At 46.4% G+C, this 13,175-nt stretch overlaps 8 non-coding genes across 8 annotated transcripts; all 8 read left to right on the top strand.

The window, feature by feature from the left end:
* The first annotated feature begins 704 nt into the window (after nt 1-704).
* LOC142277090 (U2 spliceosomal RNA) lies at nt 705-895 on the top strand. Its single transcript, XR_012740440.1, has one exon. It is a non-coding gene; the product is annotated as a U2 spliceosomal RNA (small nuclear RNA).
* Nucleotides 896-2,279: 1,384 nt separating this feature from the next.
* Nucleotides 2,280-2,470, top strand: LOC142277089 (U2 spliceosomal RNA). The gene has a single exon (XR_012740439.1). It is a non-coding gene; the product is annotated as a U2 spliceosomal RNA (small nuclear RNA).
* A 1,387-nt stretch (nt 2,471-3,857) lies between these two features.
* LOC142277087 (U2 spliceosomal RNA) lies at nt 3,858-4,048 on the top strand. The gene has a single exon (XR_012740437.1). It is a non-coding gene; the product is annotated as a U2 spliceosomal RNA (small nuclear RNA).
* A 1,387-nt stretch (nt 4,049-5,435) lies between these two features.
* Nucleotides 5,436-5,626, top strand: LOC142277086 (U2 spliceosomal RNA). The gene has a single exon (XR_012740436.1). It is a non-coding gene; the product is annotated as a U2 spliceosomal RNA (small nuclear RNA).
* A 1,388-nt stretch (nt 5,627-7,014) lies between these two features.
* Nucleotides 7,015-7,205, top strand: LOC142277084 (U2 spliceosomal RNA). Its single transcript, XR_012740435.1, has one exon. It is a non-coding gene; the product is annotated as a U2 spliceosomal RNA (small nuclear RNA).
* Nucleotides 7,206-8,592: 1,387 nt separating this feature from the next.
* On the top strand, nt 8,593-8,783 carry LOC142277083 (U2 spliceosomal RNA). Its single transcript, XR_012740434.1, has one exon. It is a non-coding gene; the product is annotated as a U2 spliceosomal RNA (small nuclear RNA).
* A 1,386-nt stretch (nt 8,784-10,169) lies between these two features.
* LOC142277082 (U2 spliceosomal RNA) lies at nt 10,170-10,360 on the top strand. Its single transcript, XR_012740433.1, has one exon. It is a non-coding gene; the product is annotated as a U2 spliceosomal RNA (small nuclear RNA).
* Nucleotides 10,361-11,743: 1,383 nt separating this feature from the next.
* On the top strand, nt 11,744-11,934 carry LOC142277081 (U2 spliceosomal RNA). Its single transcript, XR_012740432.1, has one exon. It is a non-coding gene; the product is annotated as a U2 spliceosomal RNA (small nuclear RNA).
* Nucleotides 11,935-13,175: the final 1,241 nt, after the last annotated feature.

Here is a 13,175-nt window from a genome sequence, read left to right as displayed (position 1 = left end):
GAAAAACTGTAAAAAGCCCTCTGAGAAAGCCCCCCTCTAACCTTTGATAGTAAGCTTTTCTGTAGTCTGCCTGTTGATGTATTTTCCGTTTGAACTGTGCACAACATGAAGAGACGGAACACTGGCGGCTTGTCACAATGCCCCCCGATGACATCACAATAGCGCTGCTGCCTAGAAAACAAGCTGCGCAGAAGAAGTTGTTCTTTGGGTGGGAGGGTGGGCTAGTGGAAGGAGGGGGCAATCTCTTTTTTTCCCGGGTGGTAGGGGGATGACAGGAGAAGGGAAGCGGGTGGTGAGAAAGGTACAGAGGGCAGGGTTTGGGGGCTGGGAAGGAAAGGGAAAAGATTAGGGTTTGGGGATGATGAAAGGGCTTTCTACGGGTAAGGATGGCAAAGGGTGGCAGTGACGGAAAGTCAGGCAACCTGTCCTGTCCGTCTTTTTGTATCGTGAATTGGAAAGACTGCAAGGGGGAGGGGAGTTGCTTGCGCCCTAAAGGAGGAGTTATTCAGATTCATTGCAGTGGGCGGCGGCTGCAAAACGCACCATTCTTCTTGTTTTGGCTCTGCAAAGCAGCCTTTTCAAGGGTTGGCTTGGGTGACAAAATGTCTTGTGTAGGCGTGGGTTTGTCTCCCTCTCGCTCTCTCTCCCTAAGATGTGTCCGGCATAGGCCAGGGTGCCACTCGAGGCCCAAACCAATTCTGGTTATCGCTTCTCGGCCTTTTGGCTAAGATCAAGTGTAGTATCTGTTCTTATCAGTTTAATATCTGATACGTCCCCTATCTGGGGACCATATATTAAATGGATTTTTAGAACAGGGAGATGGAAAAAGAGCTTGCTCTGTCCACTCCACGCATTGACCTGGTATTGCAGTACCTCCAGGAACGGTGCACCCCTTCTTAACCAGTTTCCAAAAGCAGAACTCAATTCACCTGATTCATATTAGCCCGATTTAATGAATTGGAAGAAAGCATACGTCTTCATATGCACCTCAATTTGGCCCATTCACTTTTCACACTTCCTCCTTTTGTTTTTTATCTTTCACACTTTTGACTTTCTTTATTCATCCAAATAGCAAACTCATCACCACTCAACCTGACCAACTCGGCTATGTCCCCGTGCTGCAGTTCTCTGTCTTATCTAGATCATTTGCAATTGAATGGAATAGATCCCTTTTGGACAAAGTGGATTCACCTGCTGCTGCAGTGACCACAGGTGTGATAACATCTAGAATTGGCATCTGGTGCGATCTCTCCGCTTCCACTCCAAAGAAAGTTACCTGTTTATTCCTATCATGCATTGGTTTTTGGGGTTTTCTTTGAGTAATGATGATCTCTTTAGTAGTCTGTTGGCGCCCTCTCCTGGAGGAATAGTTTGCTTGCTCTTGGACATTCTAAAAGAGAGGTCATGATAGACATTGAGCTTCTGAGCTCAATTGGGGAAAGTCATGGGTGATGAATGTTTGCAACCTACTGCGAAGCCTCATACCGCAATATAAGGAACGTCAAATACTAAGAAAGGGCGGCCTATGAAAGAATTACTACTTTCAATAAGTACACTTAAACGGCTAATTGGAATAGAAAAACTGTAAAAAGCCCTCTGAGAAAGCCCCCTCTAACCTTTGATAGTAAGCTTTTCTGTAGTCTGCCTGTTGATGTATTTTCCGTTTGAACTGTGCACAACATGAAGAGACGGAACACTGGCGGCTTGTCACAATGCCCCCGATGACATCACAATAGCGCTGCTGCCTAGAAAACAAGCTGCGCAGAAGAAGTTGTTCTTTGGGTGGGAGGGTGGGCTAGTGGAAGGAGGGGGCAATCTCTTTTTTTCCCGGGTGGTAGGGGGATGACAGGAGAAGGGAAGCGGGGTGGTGAGAAAGGTACAGAGGGCAGGGTTTGGGGGCTGGGAAGGAAAGGGAAAAGATTAGGGTTTGGGGATGATGAAAGGGCTTTCTACGGGTAAGGATGGCAAAGGGTGGCAGTGACGGAAAGTCAGGCAACCTGTCCTGTCCGTCTTTTTGTATCGTGAATTGGAAAGACTGCAAGGGGGAGGGGAGTTGCTTGCGCCCTAAAGGAGGAGTTATTCAGATTCATTGCAGTGGGCGGCGGCTGCAAAACGCACCATTCTTCTTGTTTTGGCTCTGCAAAGCAGCCTTTTCAAGGGTTGGCTTGGGTGACAAAATGTCTTGTGTAGGCGTGGGTTTGTCTCCCTCTCGCTCTCTCTCCCTAAGATGTGTCCGGCATAGGCCAGGGTGCCACTCGAGGCCCAAACCAATTCTGGTTATCGCTTCTCGGCCTTTTGGCTAAGATCAAGTGTAGTATCTGTTCTTATCAGTTTAATATCTGATACGTCCCCTATCTGGGGACCATATATTAAATGGATTTTTAGAACAGGGAGATGGAAAAAGAGCTTGCTCTGTCCACTCCACGCATTGACCTGGTATTGCAGTACCTCCAGGAACGGTGCACCCCTTCTTAACCCAGTTTCCAAAAGCAGAACTCAATTCACCTGATTCATATTAGCCCGATTTAATGAATTGGAAGAAAGCATACGTCTTCATATGCACCTCAATTTGGCCCATTCACTTTTCACACTTCCTCCTTTTGTTTTTTATCTTTCACACTTTTGACTTTCTTTATTCATCCAAATAGCAAACTCATCACCACTCAACCTGACCAACTCGGCTATGTCCCCGTGCTGCAGTTCTCTGTCTTATCTAGATCATTTGCAATTGAATGGAATAGATCCCTTTTGGACAAAGTGGATTCACCTGCTGCTGCAGTGACCACAGGTGTGATAACATCTAGAATTGGCATCTGGTGCGATCTCTCCGCTTCCACTCCAAAGAAAGTTACCTGTTTATTCCTATCATGCATTGGTTTTTGGGGTTTTCTTTGAGTAATGATGATCTCTTTAGTAGTCTGTTGGCGCCCTCTCCTGGAGGAATAGTTTGCTTGCTCTTGGACATTCTAAAAGAGAGGTCATGATAGACATTGAGCTTCTGAGCTCAATTGGGGAAAGTCATGGGTGATGAATGTTTGCAACCTACTGCGAAGCCTCATACCGCAATATAAGGAACGTCAAATACTAAGAAAGGGCGGCCTATGAAAGAATTACTACTTTCAATAAGTACACTTAAACGGCTAATTGGGAATAGAAAAACTGTAAAAAGCCCTCTGAGAAAGCCCCCTCTAACCTTTGATAGTAAGCTTTTCTGTAGTCTGCCTGTTGATGTATTTTCCGTTTGAACTGTGCACAACATGAAGAGACGGAACACTGGCGGCTTGTCACAATGCCCCCCGATGACATCACAATAGCGCTGCTGCCTAGAAAACAAGCTGCGCAGAAGAAGTTGTTCTTTGGGTGGGAGGGTGGGCTAGTGGAAGGAGGGGGCAATCTCTTTTTTTTCCCGGGTGGTAGGGGGATGACAGGAGAAGGGAAGCGGGTGGTGAGAAAGGTACAGAGGGCAGGGTTTGGGGGCTGGGAAGGAAAGGGAAAAGATTAGGGTTTGGGGATGATGAAAGGGCTTTCTACGGGTAAGGATGGCAAAGGGTGGCAGTGACGGAAAGTCAGGCAACCTGTCCTGTCCGTCTTTTTGTATCGTGAATTGGAAAGACTGCAAGGGGGAGGGGAGTTGCTTGCGCCCTAAAGGAGGAGTTATTCAGATTCATTGCAGTGGGCGGCGGCTGCAAAACGCACCATTCTTCTTGTTTTGGCTCTGCAAAGCAGCCTTTTCAAGGGTTGGCTTGGGTGACAAAATGTCTTGTGTAGGCGTGGGTTTGTCTCCCTCTCGCTCTCTCTCCCTAAGATGTGTCCGGCATAGGCCAGGGTGCCACTCGAGGCCCAAACCAATTCTGGTTATCGCTTCTCGGCCTTTTGGCTAAGATCAAGTGTAGTATCTGTTCTTATCAGTTTAATATCTGATACGTCCCCTATCTGGGGACCATATATTAAATGGATTTTTAGAACAGGGAGATGGAAAAAGAGCTTGCTCTGTCCACTCCACGCATTGACCTGGTATTGCAGTACCTCCAGGAACGGTGCACCCCTTCTTAACCCAGTTTCCAAAAGCAGAACTCAATTCACCTGATTCATATTAGCCCGATTTAATGAATTGGAAGAAAGCATACGTCTTCATATGCACCTCAATTTGGCCCATTCACTTTTCACACTTCCTCCTTTTGTTTTTTATCTTTCACACTTTTGACTTTCTTTATTCATCCAAATAGCAAACTCATCACCACTCAACCTGACCAACTCGGCTATGTCCCCGTGCTGCAGTTCTCTGTCTTATCTAGATCATTTGCAATTGAATGGAATAGATCCCTTTTGGACAAAGTGGATTCACCTGCTGCTGCAGTGACCACAGGTGTGATAACATCTAGAATTGGCATCTGGTGCGATCTCTCCGCTTCCACTCCAAAGAAAGTTACCTGTTTATTCCTATCATGCATTGGTTTTTGGGGTTTTCTTTGAGTAATGATGATCTCTTTAGTAGTCTGTTGGCGCCCTCTCCTGGAGGAATAGTTTGCTTGCTCTTGGACATTCTAAAAGAGAGGTCATGATAGACATTGAGCTTCTGAGCTCAATTGGGGAAAGTCATGGGTGATGAATGTTTGCAACCTACTGCGAAGCCTCATACCGCAATATAAGGAACGTCAAATACTAAGAAAGGGCGGCCTATGAAAGAATTACTACTTTCAATAAGTACACTTAAACGGCTAATTGGGAATAGAAAAACTGTAAAAAGCCCTCTGAGAAAGCCCCCCTCTAACCTTTGATAGTAAGCTTTTCTGTAGTCTGCCTGTTGATGTATTTTCCGTTTGAACTGTGCACAACATGAAGAGACGGAACACTGGCGGCTTGTCACAATGCCCCCCGATGACATCACAATAGCGCTGCTGCCTAGAAAACAAGCTGCGCAGAAGAAGTTGTTCTTTGGGTGGGAGGGTGGGCTAGTGGAAGGAGGGGGCAATCTCTTTTTTTCCCGGGTGGTAGGGGGATGACAGGAGAAGGGAAGCGGGTGGTGAGAAAGGTACAGAGGGCAGGGTTTGGGGGCTGGGAAGGAAAGGGAAAAGATTAGGGTTTGGGGATGATGAAAGGGCTTTCTACGGGTAAGGATGGCAAAGGGTGGCAGTGACGGAAAGTCAGGCAACCTGTCCTGTCCGTCTTTTTGTATCGTGAATTGGAAAGACTGCAAGGGGGAGGGGAGTTGCTTGCGCCCTAAAGGAGGAGTTATTCAGATTCATTGCAGTGGGCGGCGGCTGCAAAACGCACCATTCTTCTTGTTTTGGCTCTGCAAAGCAGCCTTTTCAAGGGTTGGCTTGGGTGACAAAATGTCTTGTGTAGGCGTGGGTTTGTCTCCCTCTCGCTCTCTCTCCCTAAGATGTGTCCGGCATAGGCCAGGGTGCCACTCGAGGCCCAAACCAATTCTGGTTATCGCTTCTCGGCCTTTTGGCTAAGATCAAGTGTAGTATCTGTTCTTATCAGTTTAATATCTGATACGTCCCCTATCTGGGGACCATATATTAAATGGATTTTTAGAACAGGGAGATGGAAAAAGAGCTTGCTCTGTCCACTCCACGCATTGACCTGGTATTGCAGTACCTCCAGGAACGGTGCACCCCTTCTTAACCCAGTTTCCAAAAGCAGAACTCAATTCACCTGATTCATATTAGCCCGATTTAATGAATTGGAAGAAAGCATACGTCTTCATATGCACCTCAATTTGGCCCATTCACTTTTCACACTTCCTCCTTTTGTTTTTTATCTTTCACACTTTTGACTTTCTTTATTCATCCAAATAGCAAACTCATCACCACTCAACCTGACCAACTCGGCTATGTCCCCGTGCTGCAGTTCTCTGTCTTATCTAGATCATTTGCAATTGAATGGAATAGATCCCTTTTGGACAAAGTGGATTCACCTGCTGCTGCAGTGACCACAGGTGTGATAACATCTAGAATTGGCATCTGGTGCGATCTCTCCGCTTCCACTCCAAAGAAAGTTACCTGTTTATTCCTATCATGCATTGGTTTTTGGGGTTTTCTTTGAGTAATGATGATCTCTTTAGTAGTCTGTTGGCGCCCTCTCCTGGAGGAATAGTTTGCTTGCTCTTGGACATTCTAAAAGAGAGGTCATGATAGACATTGAGCTTCTGAGCTCAATTGGGGAAAGTCATGGGTGATGAATGTTTGCAACCTACTGCGAAGCCTCATACCGCAATATAAGGAACGTCAAATACTAAGAAAGGGCGGCCTATGAAAGAATTACTACTTTCAATAAGTACACTTAAACGGCTAATTGGGAATAGAAAAACTGTAAAAAGCCCTCTGAGAAAGCCCCCCTCTAACCTTTGATAGTAAGCTTTTCTGTAGTCTGCCTGTTGATGTATTTTCCGTTTGAACTGTGCACAACATGAAGAGACGGAACACTGGCGGCTTGTCACAATGCCCCCCGATGACATCACAATAGCGCTGCTGCCTAGAAAACAAGCTGCGCAGAAGAAGTTGTTCTTTGGGTGGGAGGGTGGGCTAGTGGAAGGAGGGGGGCAATCTCTTTTTTTCCCGGGTGGTAGGGGGATGACAGGAGAAGGGAAGCGGGTGGTGAGAAAGGTACAGAGGGCAGGGTTTGGGGGCTGGGAAGGAAAGGGAAAAGATTAGGGTTTGGGGATGATGAAAGGGCTTTCTACGGGTAAGGATGGCAAAGGGTGGCAGTGACGGAAAGTCAGGCAACCTGTCCTGTCCGTCTTTTTGTATCGTGAATTGGAAAGACTGCAAGGGGGAGGGGAGTTGCTTGCGCCCTAAAGGAGGAGTTATTCAGATTCATTGCAGTGGGCGGCGGCTGCAAAACGCACCATTCTTCTTGTTTTGGCTCTGCAAAGCAGCCTTTTCAAGGGTTGGCTTGGGTGACAAAATGTCTTGTGTAGGCGTGGGTTTGTCTCCCTCTCGCTCTCTCTCCCTAAGATGTGTCCGGCATAGGCCAGGGTGCCACTCGAGGCCCAAACCAATTCTGGTTATCGCTTCTCGGCCTTTTGGCTAAGATCAAGTGTAGTATCTGTTCTTATCAGTTTAATATCTGATACGTCCCCTATCTGGGGACCATATATTAAATGGATTTTTAGAACAGGGAGATGGAAAAAGAGCTTGCTCTGTCCACTCCACGCATTGACCTGGTATTGCAGTACCTCCAGGAACGGTGCACCCCTTCTTAACCCAGTTTCCAAAAGCAGAACTCAATTCACCTGATTCATATTAGCCCGATTTAATGAATTGGAAGAAAGCATACGTCTTCATATGCACCTCAATTTGGCCCATTCACTTTTCACACTTCCTCCTTTTGTTTTTTATCTTTCACACTTTTGACTTTCTTTATTCATCCAAATAGCAAACTCATCACCACTCAACCTGACCAACTCGGCTATGTCCCCGTGCTGCAGTTCTCTGTCTTATCTAGATCATTTGCAATTGAATGGAATAGATCCCTTTTGGACAAAGTGGATTCACCTGCTGCTGCAGTGACCACAGGTGTGATAACATCTAGAATTGGCATCTGGTGCGATCTCTCCGCTTCCACTCCAAAGAAAGTTACCTGTTTATTCCTATCATGCATTGGTTTTTGGGGTTTTCTTTGAGTAATGATGATCTCTTTAGTAGTCTGTTGGCGCCCTCTCCTGGAGGAATAGTTTGCTTGCTCTTGGACATTCTAAAAGAGAGGTCATGATAGACATTGAGCTTCTGAGCTCAATTGGGGAAAGTCATGGGTGATGAATGTTTGCAACCTACTGCGAAGCCTGCATACCGCAATATAAGGAACGTCAAATACTAAGAAAGGGCGGCCTATGAAAGAATTACTACTTTCAATAAGTACACTTAAACGGCTAATTGGGAATAGAAAAACTGTAAAAAGCCCTCTGAGAAAGCCCCCCTCTAACCTTTGATAGTAAGCTTTTCTGTAGTCTGCCTGTTGATGTATTTTCCGTTTGAACTGTGCACAACATGAAGAGACGGAACACTGGCGGCTTGTCACAATGCCCCCCGATGACATCACAATAGCGCTGCTGCCTAGAAAACAAGCTGCGCAGAAGAAGTTGTTCTTTGGGTGGGAGGGTGGGCTAGTGGAAGGAGGGGGCAATCTCTTTTTTTCCCGGGTGGTAGGGGATGACAGGAGAAGGGAAGCGGGTGGTGAGAAAGGTACAGAGGGCAGGGTTTGGGGGCTGGGAAGGAAAGGGAAAAGATTAGGGTTTGGGGATGATGAAAGGGCTTTCTACGGGTAAGGATGGCAAAGGGTGGCAGTGACGGAAAGTCAGGCAACCTGTCCTGTCCGTCTTTTTGTATCGTGAATTGGAAAGACTGCAAGGGGGAGGGGAGTTGCTTGCGCCCTAAAGGAGGAGTTATTCAGATTCATTGCAGTGGGCGGCGGCTGCAAAACGCACCATTCTTCTTGTTTTGGCTCTGCAAAGCAGCCTTTTCAAGGGTTGGCTTGGGTGACAAAATGTCTTGTGTAGGCGTGGGTTTGTCTCCCTCTCGCTCTCTCTCCCTAAGATGTGTCCGGCATAGGCCAGGGTGCCACTCGAGGCCCAAACCAATTCTGGTTATCGCTTCTCGGCCTTTTGGCTAAGATCAAGTGTAGTATCTGTTCTTATCAGTTTAATATCTGATACGTCCCCTATCTGGGGACCATATATTAAATGGATTTTTAGAACAGGGAGATGGAAAAAGAGCTTGCTCTGTCCACTCCACGCATTGACCTGGTATTGCAGTACCTCCAGGAACGGTGCACCCCTTCTTAACCCAGTTTCCAAAAGCAGAACTCAATTCACCTGATTCATATTAGCCCGATTTAATGAATTGGAAGAAAGCATACGTCTTCATATGCACCTCAATTTGGCCCATTCACTTTTCACACTTCCTCCTTTTGTTTTTTATCTTTCACACTTTTGACTTTCTTTATTCATCCAAATAGCAAACTCATCACCACTCAACCTGACCAACTCGGCTATGTCCCCGTGCTGCAGTTCTCTGTCTTATCTAGATCATTTGCAATTGAATGGAATAGATCCCTTTTGGACAAAGTGGATTCACCTGCTGCTGCAGTGACCACAGGTGTGATAACATCTAGAATTGGCATCTGGTGCGATCTCTCCGCTTCCACTCCAAAGAAAGTTACCTGTTTATTCCTATCATGCATTGGTTTTTGGGGTTTTCTTTGAGTAATGATGATCTCTTTAGTAGTCTGTTGGCGCCCTCTCCTGGAGGAATAGTTTGCTTGCTCTTGGACATTCTAAAAGAGAGGTCATGATAGACATTGAGCTTCTGAGCTCAATTGGGGAAAGTCATGGGTGATGAATGTTTGCAACCTACTGCGAAGCCTCATACCGCAATATAAGGAACGTCAAATACTAAGAAAGGGCGGCCTATGAAAGAATTACTACTTTCAATAAGTACACTTAAACGGCTAATTGGGAATAGAAAAACTGTAAAAAGCCCTCTGAGAAAGCCCCCCTCTAACCTTTGATAGTAAGCTTTTCTGTAGTCTGCCTGTTGATGTATTTTCCGTTTGAACTGTGCACAACATGAAGAGACGGAACACTGGCGGCTTGTCACAATGCCCCCCGATGACATCACAATAGCGCTGCTGCCTAGAAAACAAGCTGCGCAGAAGAAGTTGTTCTTTGGGTGGGAGGGTGGGCTAGTGGAAGGAGGGGGCAATCTCTTTTTTTCCCGGGTGGTAGGGGGATGACAGGAGAAGGGAAGCGGGTGGTGAGAAAGGTACAGAGGGCAGGGTTTGGGGCTGGGAAGGAAAGGGAAAAGATTAGGGTTTGGGGATGATGAAAGGGCTTTCTACGGGTAAGGATGGCAAAGGGTGGCAGTGACGGAAAGTCAGGCAACCTGTCCTGTCCGTCTTTTTGTATCGTGAATTGGAAAGACTGCAAGGGGGAGGGGAGTTGCTTGCGCCCTAAAGGAGGAGTTATTCAGATTCATTGCAGTGGGCGGCGGCTGCAAAACGCACCATTCTTCTTGTTTTGGCTCTGCAAAGCAGCCTTTTCAAGGGTTGGCTTGGGTGACAAAATGTCTTGTGTAGGCGTGGGTTTGTCTCCCTCTCGCTCTCTCTCCCTAAGATGTGTCCGGCATAGGCCAGGGTGCCACTCGAGGCCCAAACCAATTCTGGTTATCGCTTCTCGGCCTTTTGGCTAAGATCAAGTGTAGTATCTGTTCTTATCAGTTTAATATCTGATACGTCCCCTATCTGGGGACCATATATTAAATGGATTTTTAGAACAGGGAGATGGAAAAAGAGCTTGCTCTGTCCACTCCACGCATTGACCTGGTATTGCAGTACCTCCAGGAACGGTGCACCCCTTCTTAACCCAGTTTCCAAAAGCAGAACTCAATTCACCTGATTCATATTAGCCCGATTTAATGAATTGGAAGAAAGCATACGTCTTCATATGCACCTCAATTTGGCCCATTCACTTTTCACACTTCCTCCTTTTGTTTTTTATCTTTCACACTTTTGACTTTCTTTATTCATCCAAATAGCAAACTCATCACCACTCAACCTGACCAACTCGGCTATGTCCCCGTGCTGCAGTTCTCTGTCTTATCTAGATCATTTGCAATTGAATGGAATAGATCCCTTTTGGACAAAGTGGATTCACCTGCTGCTGCAGTGACCACAGGTGTGATAACATCTAGAATTGGCATCTGGTGCGATCTCTCCGCTTCCACTCCAAAGAAAGTTACCTGTTTATTCCTATCATGCATTGGTTTTTGGGGTTTTCTTTGAGTAATGATGATCTCTTTAGTAGTCTGTTGGCGCCCTCTCCTGGAGGAATAGTTTGCTTGCTCTTGGACATTCTAAAAGAGAGGTCATGATAGACATTGAGCTTCTGAGCTCAATTGGGGAAAGTCATGGGTGATGAATGTTTGCAACCTACTGCGAAGCCTCATACCGCAATATAAGGAACGTCAATACTAAGAAAGGGCGGCCTATGAAAGAATTACTACTTTCAATAAGTACACTTAAACGGCTAATTGGGAATAGAAAAACTGTAAAAAGCCCTCTGAGAAAGCCCCCTCTAACCTTTGATAGTAAGCTTTTCTGTAGTCTGCCTGTTGATGTATTTTCCGTTTGAACTGTGCACAACATGAAGAGACGGAACACTGGCGGCTTGTCACAATGCCCCCCGATGACATCACAATAGCGCTGCTGCCTAGAAAACAAGCTGCGCAGAAGAAGTTGTTCTTTGGGTGGGAGGGTGGGCTAGTGGAAGGAGGGGGCAATCTCTTTTTTCCCGGGTGGTAGGGGGATGACAGGAGAAGGGAAGCGGGTGGTGAGAAAGGTACAGAGGGCAGGGTTTGGGGGCTGGGAAGGAAAGGGAAAAGATTAGGGTTTGGGGATGATGAAAGGGCTTTCTACGGGTAAGGATGGCAAAGGGTGGCAGTGACGGAAAGTCAGGCAACCTGTCCTGTCCGTCTTTTTGTATCGTGAATTGGAAAGACTGCAAGGGGAGGGGAGTTGCTTGCGCCCTAAAGGAGGAGTTATTCAGATTCATTGCAGTGGGCGGCGGCTGCAAAACGCACCATTCTTCTTGTTTTGGCTCTGCAAAGCAGCCTTTTCAAGGGTTGGCTTGGGTGACAAAATGTCTTGTGTAGGCGTGGGTTTGTCTCCCTCTCGCTCTCTCTCCCTAAGATGTGTCCGGCATAGGCCAGGGTGCCACTCGAGGCCCAAACCAATTCTGGTTATCGCTTCTCGGCCTTTTGGCTAAGATCAAGTGTAGTATCTGTTCTTATCAGTTTAATATCTGATACGTCCCCTATCTGGGGACCATATATTAAATGGATTTTTAGAACAGGGAGATGGAAAAAGAGCTTGCTCTGTCCACTCCACGCATTGACCTGGTATTGCAGTACCTCCAGGAACGGTGCACCCCTTCTTAACCCAGTTTCCAAAAGCAGAACTCAATTCACCTGATTCATATTAGCCCGATTTAATGAATTGGAAGAAAGCATACGTCTTCATATGCACCTCAATTTGGCCCATTCACTTTTCACACTTCCTCCTTTTGTTTTTTATCTTTCACACTTTTGACTTTCTTTATTCATCCAAATAGCAAACTCATCACCACTCAACCTGACCAACTCGGCTATGTCCCCGTGCTGCAGTTCTCTGTCTTATCTAGATCATTTGCAATTGAATGGAATAGATCCCTTTTGGACAAAGTGGATTCACCTGCTGCTGCAGTGACCACAGGTGTGATAACATCTAGAATTGGCATCTGGTGCGATCTCTCCGCTTCCACTCCAAAGAAAGTTACCTGTTTATTCCTATCATGCATTGGTTTTTGGGGTTTTCTTTGAGTAATGATGATCTCTTTAGTAGTCTGTTGGCGCCCTCTCCTGGAGGAATAGTTTGCTTGCTCTTGGACATTCTAAAAGAGAGGTCATGATAGACATTGAGCTTCTGAGCTCAATTGGGGAAAGTCATGGGTGATGAATGTTTGCAACCTACTGCGAAGCCTCATACCGCAATATAAGGAACGTCAAATACTAAGAAAGGGCGGCCTATGAAAGAATTACTACTTTCAATAAGTACACTTAAACGGCTAATTGGGAATAGAAAAACTGTAAAAAGCCCTCTGAGAAAGCCCCCCTCTAACCTTTGATAGTAAGCTTTTCTGTAGTCTGCCTGTTGATGTATTTTCCGTTTGAACTGTGCACAACATGAAGAGACGGAACACTGGCGGCTTGTCACAATGCCCCCCGATGACATCACAATAGCGCTGCTGCCTAGAAAACAAGCTGCGCAGAAGAAGTTGTTCTTTGGGTGGGAGGGTGGGCTAGTGGAAGGAGGGGGCAATCTCTTTTTTTCCCGGGTGGTAGGGGGATGACAGGAGAAGGGAAGCGGGTGGTGAGAAAGGTACAGAGGGCAGGGTTTGGGGGCTGGGAAGGAAAGGGAAATGATTAGGGTTTGGGGATGATGAAAGGGCTTTCTACGGGTAAGGATGGCAAAGGGTGGCAGTGACGGAAAGTCAGGCAACCTGTCCTGTCCGTCTTTTTGTATCGTGAATTGGAAAGACTGCAAGGGGGAGGGGAGTTGCTTGCGCCCTAAAGGAGGAGTTATTCAGATTCATTGCAGTGGGCGGCGGCTGCAAAACGCACCATTCTTCTTGTTTT

The sequence above is a fragment of the Anomaloglossus baeobatrachus genome, unplaced genomic scaffold (assembly GCF_048569485.1).
Source record: "Anomaloglossus baeobatrachus isolate aAnoBae1 unplaced genomic scaffold, aAnoBae1.hap1 Scaffold_4060, whole genome shotgun sequence".
Lineage (NCBI taxonomy): Eukaryota > Metazoa > Chordata > Amphibia > Anura > Aromobatidae > Anomaloglossus > Anomaloglossus baeobatrachus.
Note: the sequence above shows the minus strand (reverse complement) of the source record. Positions and strands in the feature narration are given on the sequence as shown.